Here is a 13,900-nt window from a genome sequence, read left to right on the forward strand (position 1 = left end):
GTCTGGAAGGAATGCCAGATATTAATGAGGCTTTAGGACACGGGTCAGAGTAGAGAAATCCGTCCTCAGGGGCTGTTTTAGCAGTCTTATCTGCATAACTTGAGTGAGGGCTTCCCAGGAGCTGGGAATGGCAGAGCCAAACTGACCATAAGCATGTGAAAGCTGAAAGCTAAAAACTATGTGACTGATTTCCTCTATCTTTGTGTGAATATCTGTAGGGCAAGACTGACAAGTCCAGGGTGTGACATCAATGTCAGACCATAGGAAAATCAAAACTGGGGCAGACAATTTGTTTTTGGTGAATATAGGATATCCTGCTCTTGGAAGCAGACCTGTTTCTGCTCCTGGTTTCACAGGAACTTCACGGAAGTCAGTGGACTCGCTTGGTTGTTCCCCACACCTCCATGACTGCACCTACCAGTAGCTGATCAAGGGCCCAGACTTGCACAGTGATACAGAGAGAACAGCTTGAAATGCTTTGAGAAGCTCAGGTCTGCCTTGACAGTGATTCTCCACATTTAAAGCAACTCATTTAAATGCATATTTACCCAAAGCCATTGTGTTCAGAGAAATAGCTTTTCTGATCAAGTGAATTAATTTTCTGGCAGTGGGGATGGTTCCTTCCTTTTACTGCTGAAATGAGCAGGAACCAGTGCAGGGCAAGTGGAGGGTTCAAAAAGTCTCGGGGATTCCAGGACCCATTCCTGAGGTCAGGGTATCTTCATTCCCCAGATGAACATGAAGAGGAGGAGGTTTCAATCTCTGGCTCTTTAAGTGCTTGTGTTTTCAGTGATATCCCAGTTTCTCACCTGGATGAGGATGAGCTGGAGATAGGTGTGTCTCAAGACTGATCACCATGGGGAGGTTTTTCGCTCAGTTTTTTGGGGGTATGTGGGGCAGCTCCAGACATCAAAGGACAGAGATCTACACGTCCATTCTGCTGGCCAGAGGGCCCACTTCATTTTTCGGAGAGCCACTTGTTCCCATAGTCACTGATGACCCGCCTTCTCCTCTTGTTTTCCTAAGAGCAGGCTCAGGCGTTGATTTCTAGCGAGAGGAAGCAGACCGCGGGCAGGATGCCTGCTGCGGAGAAACCCGTGCTTACACCGCCACCTCGTGGGCGACGGGCTACGCGCAGCCCGCCTGCGGCGCCGCGGCGGGGGCCCGCGGGACACCGGGATCCAGCCGCTGGAGGGGGCGGGTGAGGGAGCATCACATAACCCCTCGCCTCCCAGCGCAGTGCCCGGTCTCCTCGGTCACAGAGAGGGGCTCCCCCGGGAGAGGTGCAGAACCGACCTCTGGGGAGGGGTGTGTGAGGTTTGCTCCTCTTCAAGCAGCACATGCTTTCCCTCCCAGCCGTTTTAAAGTCTGCAATGGAGGGATGCATTTGCTGACAGCTATTGCCTTCGTGACTCCTGCTTAGGGGCTCTCACTCTGCAGCTCCTTAACTCTGGTACAGCTAAGATGCTCTGCAGAAATGCACTCCTCTGACCACATCTGTGTGATGAAGTTTTAGTAAGACTGAGCCATTTCCTCTGTGTTTGGGGTATTACTTCAGAAAGGCCAAATGGGAACATATAACTGCCCTACGCAGGGAGCGTGGATGGTTTATACAGTTGTGCCCATGACATTTGTGTTTCCCCAGGTTGGACAGGCAATGTGCGAGAAGCAATCCCAGCTTTGAGGGACTTAAAATCTAACTAGAAAAATCTACTGAAATCTCAGCTCTTCAAAATATTTTAGTTCAGACTTGTCTGCTTATTTCACTGAAACTTTTGCACTTATCTCAGAGTTCTTGTTGTTGTTAGGTTATTCAGGTCAGAGGTTGATTTATCTTGGTGGCCTGTGCTTAGCACTGTGGGTTAGGATTACAGCTGTTTCAGTGTCACTGTGGTCCTATTTTACTAACAGCAACTTGGGAGATGCAAGATGAGTTGCCAATAGGCTCTCAGGAGATCAGTATAGCAAAGCTGGGAAGGAGGAACAGTCAAGAGAAGCTGATTCTATCACCATAATTGCTGGGAAACAAAACAATTGTAAAACATCAATAAAGATTTGGTTACATATTGTTTGCTGCTAAAATGTTCCCAGGGTGAACAGGTGCCTTAATAAAGCAGAATCAATTCTTAAGCCATTCTAACCATTTTTTATCCAAATGCAAATATTGACTTAGGGCCTTTCTATTAATTCACAGTTAAATTAACATGATTTTATTGCACAAAAATAAAGATAAAAGCGCAGCAAAGAAAAGGTAACAGAGCCCAGGACTGGTTCACTTCCTGTGCTGCAGGAAGACCTGTGTGTGGGGAGTCTCCAGTGGCTGCACTAATACCACCTTGCTGTGCCCCCCTGGGTGGGATGTATGATGCCCCATGTCCTCGGATGCAGCACACACCGCAGGAGCTGTGCGAACTAGCAACATGGTGGGTGTAGGTGCTTCAGTGTTCCGCTCAACTCACACCCAGGTGTACATAGGAAAAGCTGACTGCAACTATTAGCTCTGTTCCTGACGCCCGGGAAAGCTAATGAAAAGCTGTTCCAGATATTATGCCAATGTGCATAAATCATTGTCATGGTTTAAACCCAGTCAGGCAACTTGTTCACTCACTCCCAGTGAGTGGTGCCGGGCTGACAACAGTCGAGCCCCCCCCCCCCCACCCCGGGCTCTCCCCTTCCCCGCTCCCGGAGGAACGGGGATGAGGATCAAGAGAGTGCAACTCCTACGGGTTGAGACAAGAACAGTCCAGCAGCCAATGTACAACACAAATCACCAACGCTACTACCAACTACAACAATGATAAGGGAAAATAACAAGGGAAGAGAATACGATACCACTGGCCAAGAAACGAGCCCCACCCGGAAGCCCTTGTCCTTCCGGGTAACTCCCAGTTACCCCCCACCCCGGGCATGACGTGCTGTGGTATGGAATACCTCCCTGGCTAGCCCAGGTCAGGCGCCCCATCTCTGCTTCCTCACAGCTTCCCCTCCTCCCTGGCAGAGCATGAGCCTCACAAAGTCCTTGGTCAGGGTAAACATCACTTGGCAACAACCGAAAACATCGGCTTCACCAACACTGTTCTCAGGCTGGAAGTCAAAACACAGCACTGCACCAGCTACCACAAAGGAGAAACATGACTGCTACTGCTGAACCCAGGACAATCATGTTTAACTCTTCAAGGCTTCCATTCCAGAGAAAGGTGACTTCTTATAGTGTTGCTTAATTCTCCAAGCATCCCAGAGCAGATGTGGCCTGAAACACAGAAGGCTGACCAAAGGAACTGCAGACAGTGACCAGCCACAAGCAAGCAAAGGCTCTGCTTAAGAGGTATCTCATCACTGTGACTTTTGGGGAGAAGAAAAGATCGGATGGGTCTGGCTTCACTTGCATTTCTATTCTGCAACATTTTGGAGTAATTTTTAGATAAAATAAAGATATTTTATATTTATAAAATATATTTAGGTGATCAACAATCAGTAAATTAATGATAAATTAGTGTTGATTAATAAATGTAATGTGCTGTGGAGAGGAAATACTGCCTCTCACAGGCATCCAGATTGAATAATGGAGTCTCCTAGTGTTGTGCAGCTTTCTTGAAGGAGCCTTTTTGCTGACAAGGGGGTCAATTGTAGACCTTCCTTGGGACCATTGGATGGTATCTATTTTGCAGGGAACATGGTACCAGGCTGTAAGATGCTAAGATGGGACTGAGCCAAAGACATTATGTTACACTTTCCTTCAACTTCTACCTTGAACCCGAATGCCCAAACTGACTCCAAAGACTATTCACTTCCTTCATGGTTGGGGTCAATAAATGCAACAGACCCCTGTGCCTGGGACACCACAGCAACAGAGATATGTTTTGTTTGATGCACTGTAGTGAGCTGTCCTCCTCAGACCACATGTAAACAAGGTCACTCCAATTCTTCATCACTCCCATAGCTGCAAACAATACTGGCCTTCTAAGTAGTCATTCAGTCTTCTGGTGTCATCCATTTGAACTCAAAAGGCTCATCCTTGAGTTTCCAAGAAGTTATCAGTACAGAATTTGTTGTTTACTAAAAATCGTATGTTAGGGTGCAGGAAAAGAAAAATTTGTACTTTAAATTTTATATTTGACTGTCCTCCCAGAATATGACAGAAACGGTCAGCCCTGGGGACCTGGGCTCCTGTCTGGAGGAAAGTGTGATTTGTTCAAGCTGTGCTGCTGGTTTCCCAATGTCCTTTCCTGTTCCAAATCTCAATTAACCATGATGTGTCAGCATCATGCCTTGGACTGCTCATGTCTGTTGGAGGCTTAGAACTGACATTTCTTACCAAAAGTCATACACCTGACAGTTAAGGGTGTTATTGGCATGAGAGTTCAAAGCTTGCAGGGGCTTTATCCCATAATATTTAGTATTTCTTTGAAACCAGAAGAATGCATATGGTGATATTTTTCTGTGACATATAGATCATATTGATATATCCAAGTGGTTTTACAGTCCCGAGAAACTTTTTCTGCATTACTGGCTGGATAAAAGTACTTATTACAAAGGAAATGCAGTTGTCTGTAGGTTATGTACATTCAGGGATCTAACATTTGGAGAAATAAATAGCTCTGGATTACACAGAAGAACTAGTACTGTTCTCTCTGTGGTAATGAGGAACAGGATATGTCGTAGGCACAATATTATTAATAAATAGTGAGCAATGCAGTACAAATTTGCAATTCAATTTAGAATTTCAGCTGAAATTGCTCTTTGGAGTTATAGATGACAGCAAGGTCTGAAATTGAGTTGCAGTCCAAGCAGGGACTGAGTCATGCGTAGCAATGTTCTAGGAAAGCATAGAATCACAGTCAACACTGGGCAAAATGTTATTGACAATGGTATATTCACTGAAAAATGACATTTTGTGGACAGAAATGCAATTTAACTGGGCTTATAAAAGAATGTCAGGCAGAAGAATAGGAAAAATATGAAAGTCAGCTTTTCCATGTATTGATTTTAAAATGGCAACTTCATTTTGAAAACTGTTTCAAGCTGAAAAACAATTATTAAAAAGGTTTTCTTAATCTGAAGCTGAAACATGACATTTTGGAGGAGAGAAAGTTATCATTTCAGTTTGCTTCAGAATACTTTTGTTTTACTTTCCAAAGTATCTCCTAAATTTCTATTTTAGTTTAAGCCAAAGAATTCCCTGTCAATTCCTTGTGTTAGCCACTGAGCTGAAAAATCACTTTTTATTTTAAAATAAAGACTTATGTTCTTCAAAACCAAGGGAAGAGTCATTGCTTTAAATGTCACTAGCAATTTTCTCCAACAGAAAAGATCAGTGTTGAGGGGGCTAAGTTCTGAGTTGAAACATCCCAAAAAGTCTAGACAAGAAAAAATAGGAATATTTATAGCTGATGTCAACTTCCAGCCTTGCCAGGACTTCCTGATCAAAGCTTATAAAGCACATCAGAATCATCCTACAGCTTTCCTACTTTCCTGTGTTAGTCACTTAGCCTTGCCTGTCCACAGTTTCCTAGGTTTCACCTTCACTTCATTACTTTGTTAGGAAGCAACTATGATACATGAATATGAAATATTTTTGTAACAAGTGCTAAGACATGGTCAGCTTTCTAGTTTGCAGCAGAAAAGGAGCAAAAGGAAAGTGCAGAAATAAATTCACACTCTGTGCTGAACAATTTCAAACACAGCTTATTGTTCTGAAGTTTATTAGCTATTTAGAACACTTTTTCCCTAAACTAAAATACTAGAATATTCATTTAATACTCTGGTATCTAGACTAAAAAAAAAAAAAAAAAAGATAAAAAGATGACTTACTAATAAACAGAACTACTGCTTTTCTTAAGATCATGTCAATCATTTATATTAGTTCAAGAAATTACTGCTTAAATGTAACAGATCTCATGATTATCCCCATCAGTCACCATCTCAGCCTTAGCTCTCTCCCCGCACACAAGGCAGAAAGAGGTTTCAGAGTTCAGGCTGAGTCTAGGGCTGAAATACAAAATGTCCTGAATTCTTTCAAAATCATTATATAAATGAGAAGGCTCCAGGATAATCAGGGGGGCTAATGAGGATCATAGAATCATAGAACAGTTTGGGTTGGAAGGGACCTTCTTTAGAGGGCCTGTTGTGATAGGATAAGGGGTAATGGTTTTAAACTAAAGAGGGGAGATTCAGACTAGCTATTGAGAAGTGGGGATACATTGGAACAGTTTGCCCAAAGAGGTGGTAGATGCTCCATCCCTGGAAACATTTAAGGCCATGCTGAATGGGGCTCTGAGCAACCTGATCCAGAAGAAGATGTCCCTGTTTATTGCTGGGGATTGGACTAGATAACCTTTAAAGGTCCTTTCCAACCCAGACTCCAAACTATTCTATAATTCTATGAAAAATTCACTTATTTCTCGCTGCTTGTGATGCTTCTGGGACTGAAAGAAAATCCCCACACAAGGGAGTTTTCTGCTCTGCAGACATGGCTGCTCTAAATTTCTAAGCCAGAGCTGTGTTACCATATGTAATGTGCTAACTATAAAAGCCAGGTAAAAGATCTTTACTTCCTGGGGCTGTCTATAATGAGGTTAAAATGTTTAATTTCAGGAAAGTGTTCAGGTTCCATGATAGATAAATAGGATTTTCAAGCAGTAAAGCACAAGATTAGTTTCTGCTGAAGCACCAGAAAACTCATATGATGTAGTTTGTAAGCACCACCCTAGGTCTATACTTCCTTTCTCTTCCTCTTTCATCTAGATCATCCTGTAAGAAATCCACAGCCATGCTAATTCTTTCTTTTCCTGTCAAGTATTTTGGAATGGCTGGTTAAACAACACAGGATTCTGACAACCAGACTAAATTCAAAGAAGAGCTTGACAGGATCTTCTGTCTATATGTACATAATCAGTTGTCTGGCAGCTGATTCCCAAATAAAATGATACCAGGCAAAAAGCTAACTGTTGTTTTGGGTTTTGGTGGAAGACAGGGAGAGAAGTCTCTTCTTGAACTAGCCAAGTACCCAGTTGGCAGTACTGCTTTTTTTCTGGTACTTTTTTCTGTTTTTCTGGTGAACTTTTCACATGGTTTTAATGATAGGCCATAACCACTTTGTTAAATGTTTCAGTGACAGTAAACACAGAGAAAATAATAATCTGGAATACATTGTAGCTTAAAGCTCTCTCACTAGTTTAGGAAAATTGTGGTTAAAAACTGTGACATTTGGATGACCTTCCTTTTGCTGTTCTTCCAGCAAATACTAATACTCAATTCTAGTACAAATAAAGGCAAACATTAGTGATAATAAACTTTCAAACTCAGTCACTGACTTGTTTATAGCTAGATTGGTACTTGAGGGATCCAGTGCAATTTAAAAGGCAATAAATTGAAACAAACTCACTCCATTTTGGAAGCTGTTTATGAACTCTTTTAATTTGGTGTCATATTTATTTAGAGAGAATTAGATTTCTCTATTCATTAGATGCAGTGGCTAGTGATGAATGGAACAACATTCCATATCAATGGCATTAATTGAATCCTCACAAACACAGATAATATCCCTGCAGGAAACAGGAGAGAATGGAAAAGCTCTCCAGAGTAGGTCTGCAAATACTGCAGTGAAGAGGGAGCGCTACTGAATAGCCAGGTTTGTTGGCAGCACTTGAATGTTCTTCATCTTTTGTGAGACTTCCTAAAGAGTAGTTATGATCCGTAAGCATACAACTGAGATCAGATCCCCATGGTCATAGGCATTGCACAAGCCCATGTGAAGGAGAAGCTCCTGCTCCAAGACTTAAAAAACCATGCAGTGTATGGGACAGGTGGTAGATCTAGCCCCAGGAAAAATAGCTGGTTTAGGATGTGGTCTAATAATACAGGTTAGCTGCTGCACTAGCTACCTGCTGCCCTAGCAGTAGACAACGTACATCAGTATCTGTAGCCTGAGGCTGTAAATTTGTTTCAAGGGTTTGCCTGCACCAACTGAACAGCTCACTGATGGTGCAAGCAAGCTGCTCCACTCCCAACCATGTACCCTTGCCTGTTGCTGCTTGCAGGCTTTATCTGATCACATGCCAGCCCTACCAGCAAAAAAATACCTTGGCGCTTCTTTACCTAGGAAGGGAGTTGCATCAGTTTAGACTGAGATCATAGCCAAGGCAAGGAAGAAACCCCCTTCAGCAGGCTCTTACTTCAGGTCAGTAATAACAAACCTGCCTTCTTCCTTTCCTATTGGCTCAGAGTCCTGTCCTGGTTGGATCATCAGACTGATGGTACCACCACAGGGGAGATAGTGGAGTGGACAGAGCGGAGGGTAGGGCCATGCCAGTCAGCCCACTGGCTGCCTTCATGAGATTTTGACACTGCACCTATGTAGGTGCTTTTAAAAAAGGGACTCCAGATCAGCAGGCATAGAAAACCTTTTCAAGATGTCTTGTCCAGCATTACCCATGGTGTCTGAAGCAGAACCAAGGAGAGAGTACAGATCTCCCGAGCTGTAGGTTAGTGCCATAATTAAATCCTTTGCTTCAGGGGAAATTTAGTGTATTTCAGAGCCATAATCAAAAAGACTGGCAGACCTTGCAGCGAAACTGATTTAAACTTTGGGTTTAAATGATGATTTTCTCCTAGCTCATCAATAATGCATGCTTAGGTCGGTGGAGGATTTCTCAGAAATGTGTCATTCTTCCAGGGAGTGTGTCCTGCTGATAGAGCCATTAGCCACTTCCAGTTAATCAGGGCATAATGCAGTGTTCAAAAATAAGCATGAGCTTTTCATGCCAGTCCGCTTTGATTCATGCTTCTGCTATGACTCATGCCAGTCCTCTTTCAGATGAGAAGCTGTTTGTTGTGAGCAAATTAGCGTCAGTGAAAGGTGAAAACCAGCCCAAGACATTGTCAGGCTTAGGTGCAAAGAGAGTAAGAATCCAAGCTTAAACTCTCAGTTTCCTGATTGCTTCCTGTGGAAGAGACTCTGCTCTTGCACATCCCAGTGGCACAAAGCAGTGGACAGTGGCAAAGTAGGTTGAAGCAAATGTGGCCTGTATTGGACCCCCCCCCCCCCCCGAGATCCCTGATGTAACCTATGAAGTCCTTCTATTCCTAATGGATGCATTCCATCACTGATGTGCTTCCAGCCTGCAGGCAAGGAGTCCTCAGCAGCGTGTGCACCAGGAAAATTCTCCCAGGGGAAGTCAGTAGCAGTAGTTGGAGGGATTTTTCCTGAATGTTTTGAACACATGTCCCAAAACCTTCTGCTGGGTAAATGAGAGGGGCAGAGCAGCACATGTCAGAAATTATGATTACTCATGCAAAAAGAAGGTGGCAGAACTGCCCCAGGGGAATGTTGATGGCTCTAAACTCTCCCATGTCATGTCCTCTGAAGGGGCAGGAGGGCTGGAAGACAGTAGGTAGCACTGCCCTAATTTTGCTGAGGCAGAGGTAAGTGACCAGTCTGGGGTCAGCAGTGGAGCAGGGATTAGGACACAGTTTGTCAGAGCCCAAGGCAAACCACCCACCTGTGGACTCCACCTGTTCTCTCTGCTTCTGCTGGGCTGTTTCTTTCTGTCTTGCACTCTCAGTATTGCAGTCCTAAGAAAGTGCTTTCAGGTAAGGTCTCAAAAAGGTTAAAGCAGTAATAGCTACAGAGGGAGCAACATGGACATCCTTAAAAGTAGCCATTTCAGAACACTAATTTCATCAGCAAGCTAATTGCAAATACTGTATCTAAGAACATTTCCAGCCATCTGCAGGAAGGGAATGTCACAGTGCTTGAAAAGCATCATCTATTTATGATTGTATTTTGCTGATAAATAAATCTGGCATAGTGAGTTTTGGATGTCATGATGATAATTATGCAGAATCTTGCTGTTACTCAGAGGTATTTACCCAACACCTATATTTTGGTATCTGAATACTTCTTTTTGTGTATAAAGTCCTGTTACATTTAACTTCTGTTTTAGGGTGTACAACTGAATGAATATGGGACTGTTGCTAATCCTTACAGTAGGGCTTGGCTGTGCTTGTCATACAGGAAACCTATGATGCTGCAAGGAACAAAATCGCATCTTCCTGAGTCCAGTGTTGGTACTCTGTGAACTGCATCTCCCTCTTTTTTTTTGTACATCCAGGTAAATATTTACAGACTCTAAAAAACTTCCATCAGTATCAATCCTAAGGTGGCATGACTGTCAAAGGGACCAATAAAAGGTAGGTCTGTGTCCCACTCCCACAGTAAGAGCAGCAGCAATGTCAGGGAAGCTGAGGTTTGTATGTCATTATCTGAGTCCTCTCTGTATTCTGGATACACTGAAATCCTTGCTTCCTAGAATTGGAGGTCTTGACAGTCACCAAGTCTGCTGAAAGGCAAGTAATTTTGATAAAACCTACAGGGCAGGATTCATCACGTGGTACAGCTTTGGTTTTTGATGCTCCCTGAATCAGGTGATGGAGTTTGAGCTCTAAAGGAACCTGTCACCCTATAAAGCTGTGGCACAGTTTGCCCTTCTGTCTACTTGGAACCAGCTTTTGAGGCTTGGTGCTCCCTGGGAACCAAGTTTTGATGCTTGGACTGTCTCACGGAACTCTCAAATTATCTGTGCTTGTAACCAACCCTTTTAAAGGACTTGTGTATAATGTATAAATAAAGTTAATTATGCTTATCTTTTTCCTCCTGTGCAAAGGTGACCTGTAAGGGCTTGACATGTGAAGCTACGTGATGTGGTAGCAATGTAACAACCTGCAAAATGTCCCTCCCACACACAAGTTAAATAGCTGAATGTCTGCATATAGGCTGTAGATTGTGTGTGTTGCCAGCCAAGGAACTTTGAGAGTTTAACACCACCACAGGTCCTACTCTGCAAGAGGCAGCAGTCTGACTCTTGCAAGGAAGAGTCAAAATTGTCTAAGAAAATACTTGTTTGTGAGTCAGTTTAATGAAGGAGGTTGTCCCACTAATCATTGTTATAACATATGCTCTGACACTTCCCTTACCTCATGATCAGTGAAAACATAGCCTGAAGCCTCAAAAGTTTGTGCTGAGATGGACATCCTACGAAGCACAACATTTCTGTCTTGAGGGCAGAGTGAAGTTATTACATTCAGGCTTAAGGCTAAAGAATCCCAGGGGTCAAGATATTCAGACTAAACTTGCAACATAGCTCTTAAAATATTTCCCATTTCCCTCTAGAATAAATCAACTAAAAAAACATACTGATGTTTCTTGTTAGTTTTATCATGCGGCTATCAGTGAGACCTCGATATTGTGTGCAAAGGAAATTGAAACCTTACCCTAGGAATAATTCACTTTAAAAGGATTTATTAACATGCCAGCTTGTGTGGACTCCAATCCTGGTAGCTGATTTGTCTGGACAGAATCAACATTAGGTCTGAGCACCATGGATTTTGTTGAACTTCTCTTGGATTGCTGGGGTGTCCAGTTAATGTCTTCTCAAGATTGTCAGCAGTCATAGAATCACCGAAGAATGGAAATCTGAGCACATCTTAACTTAAAGTAGGGGGAAAGGGTCACTATTTTGACAAAACAAAGATAATCAGTAACACAGGTGCACTTAATGATGCATATATAGAAAAAATAACATGTTCATGCCTGAGCTCCCAATTCAGGACGCCTCAGCGAAACAAAGAATGAAGTAACCTGCTAGCTTAGTGTACTTCTGGATGATCCAAAAATGGCTAGACCTGGATGGGGACTGAGCTTTGGCCCAGCTCTCCCCATGATAATGATTTTGTAGAGTTGCAGAAGCCATTTGCATTTGCACAAATGAAGCCTATTTCACTAACTCAAATGGTGCCCTGCTGCTTTATGGCAGCTGAAAATCCGATTTTAATTCAACCAGATGTTAATTCCCAAAGGCTGGGAAACTCCTGACTGCCTGGAAATAGTCTTTTTGGTTTAAAACACTCTTCCAGCCTTCGCTACTTGGGTAACTGCCACTTCATCTATCATAACCTTCACTCTACTTTAAAGCTTGTTCAAAATCTTCATTAATGCTTGCAAAAAGATTGAATTGCCCCATGTTCTGCAGGAAGTAGCTTTTTTATTTTAGCTTTTTTTTTTTTTTTATAATATGTACACCTGGGTATGAAAGCACCACCAGAGACACCAGGGCATGAAGAGGTGAGAAAATCAAACTTCATGTAATTCCAATCTAAGATAATTGATTGAGGGTTGCTAGGGAGGGGTCCAGAAGACTTGCCCTTCATTTATGCTGTTTAAGGGGCTGGAGAGCAGGCTGTCAGGTGAGTTGATGGGGAAGTTGAGTCTGAAAAAAGGCAGGAAATTAGTATAGCCTTTACTACTACAGCACAGTGTATTGATGGAGATCTAACCAACAGCTTTCTATTGTTTTGGTTGGTTTACGTTTGTGGGAGGGGTATTAAGTGTCTTCTGAGATACTTGTTACTTACAGAAATGTTCTTCTAGTGATCAGGAACTTCAAGGTGTATTTCTATAAAAAGAAAAGTATTTCCTGCCCTTCCTGAAGGGAACAGGGAGTGATTGTTGTGCAGCTATGAACTGCTAGAAGATTTACGCTAGTTACTTAAAAAGGAAAGTAATCTAAGCTAATGTTATCTTTGAGAAGTTTGCTCAACAGGTAGCCTGTGTAAAGTTGTTAGTTTTTTCCTCTGCATCACAGAGAGATATATTAAGGTACAGAGATTTTAGTGACTTAGCAGTCTGTGATAAAGGAAGGAAACTTCAAGAAAAGATGTCACTGAGATTGTAGTGGTCAGTCTGATGTCACAACTACCTAGCAACAGAGCACAAGATTGTAAGAGCTGGTCCACAGCTGTCATCTGCTACAGCACCAGGCAAGCTTGTTTACTGACTAACTGTGCTTTATCCTTAAGGCTAATATGGTTAGGAGGTACCTCAATGAAAGCCTCTTCAGTTTCAAGCCCTACATGAATTTGCTTTCATAATAACATTGACCCTTTATCTGAACTGCCTTTTCTTTTTCTCTGATTTAATTTGCCTGATGCAGGTACAAATGGCAACTGCAGCCTGAACAGCAAAGCTGTTTTAATTATTTTTATATATAGATGGGCTGTTTCTCTAATCCTAATAATTTTACTTTGCAGCTTGTCCTAGCTTCTGTAGATCTTTCCTCAGTGTGGATCCATGTGTTCTGCACGAGGTCCTCGCACAACAACACTTTAGTCAGGTATTGCAATTATGCTGCCCTTTGCATTCTCAGGTTGCAATTTCATTTCCCATAGCTGCCATATCCACGCAGTATTGACCTAATGTTGAATAAACAGATATTTCAGTATCTCTGTAGCACTCAGGTGCTCAAACACTGCAATGACAGGACAATTAGAAGGGATGTAGAGAGTTATTACACATACTCCTGGGAGTAATGATTTATGGTGGATTTTAACAACTCTTCGATGGCTGCTTACATATGTATTCCCTTAGTATCAGCTGACAACTCTGAGCATTTGAACTTCATGTTGATTTTTGTCACTAAGAAACAAAAAAAAAAAAGGAAAGTAATTTTAATAACTAAATGTTTGTTCAGATTTGTTTATCCAAGTTGTTTATCCATTACTTATTGAGAGTTACTTAAGATCTTTGCTACAGTGTAGGACAAACTAAAAAACAGAGGCTGTCATACTTCACTGTGATCCAGAGAGGAACTGAGCCAGCCAAATACAATTATGCAAGCTGGAGCATGAACAGCATCCAGAACACACAGTAGGAATTCCCTCTGGCACAGTAGCACTCAAAAATGCATGCCATACATTTGCAATAACTACAAAGGGTCAGGATCTCAGCTTTACAGCTCACTGGAGAAAGTGGCCTCGCAGGTTTATTCTCATTAGTACTTCTACCAGTCTGTACCCAGCTTCTTGTGCTACACTCTCTTTAGTATTGTAAACTGAGGAAAGTCTA

This window comes from Pezoporus flaviventris, unplaced genomic scaffold, assembly GCF_033815535.1.
Source record: "Pezoporus flaviventris isolate CSIRO_AGI_PZ_B2104156 unplaced genomic scaffold, CSIRO_AGI_Pfla_v1 ptg000029l, whole genome shotgun sequence".
Classification (NCBI taxonomy): domain Eukaryota; kingdom Metazoa; phylum Chordata; class Aves; order Psittaciformes; family Psittacidae; genus Pezoporus; species Pezoporus flaviventris.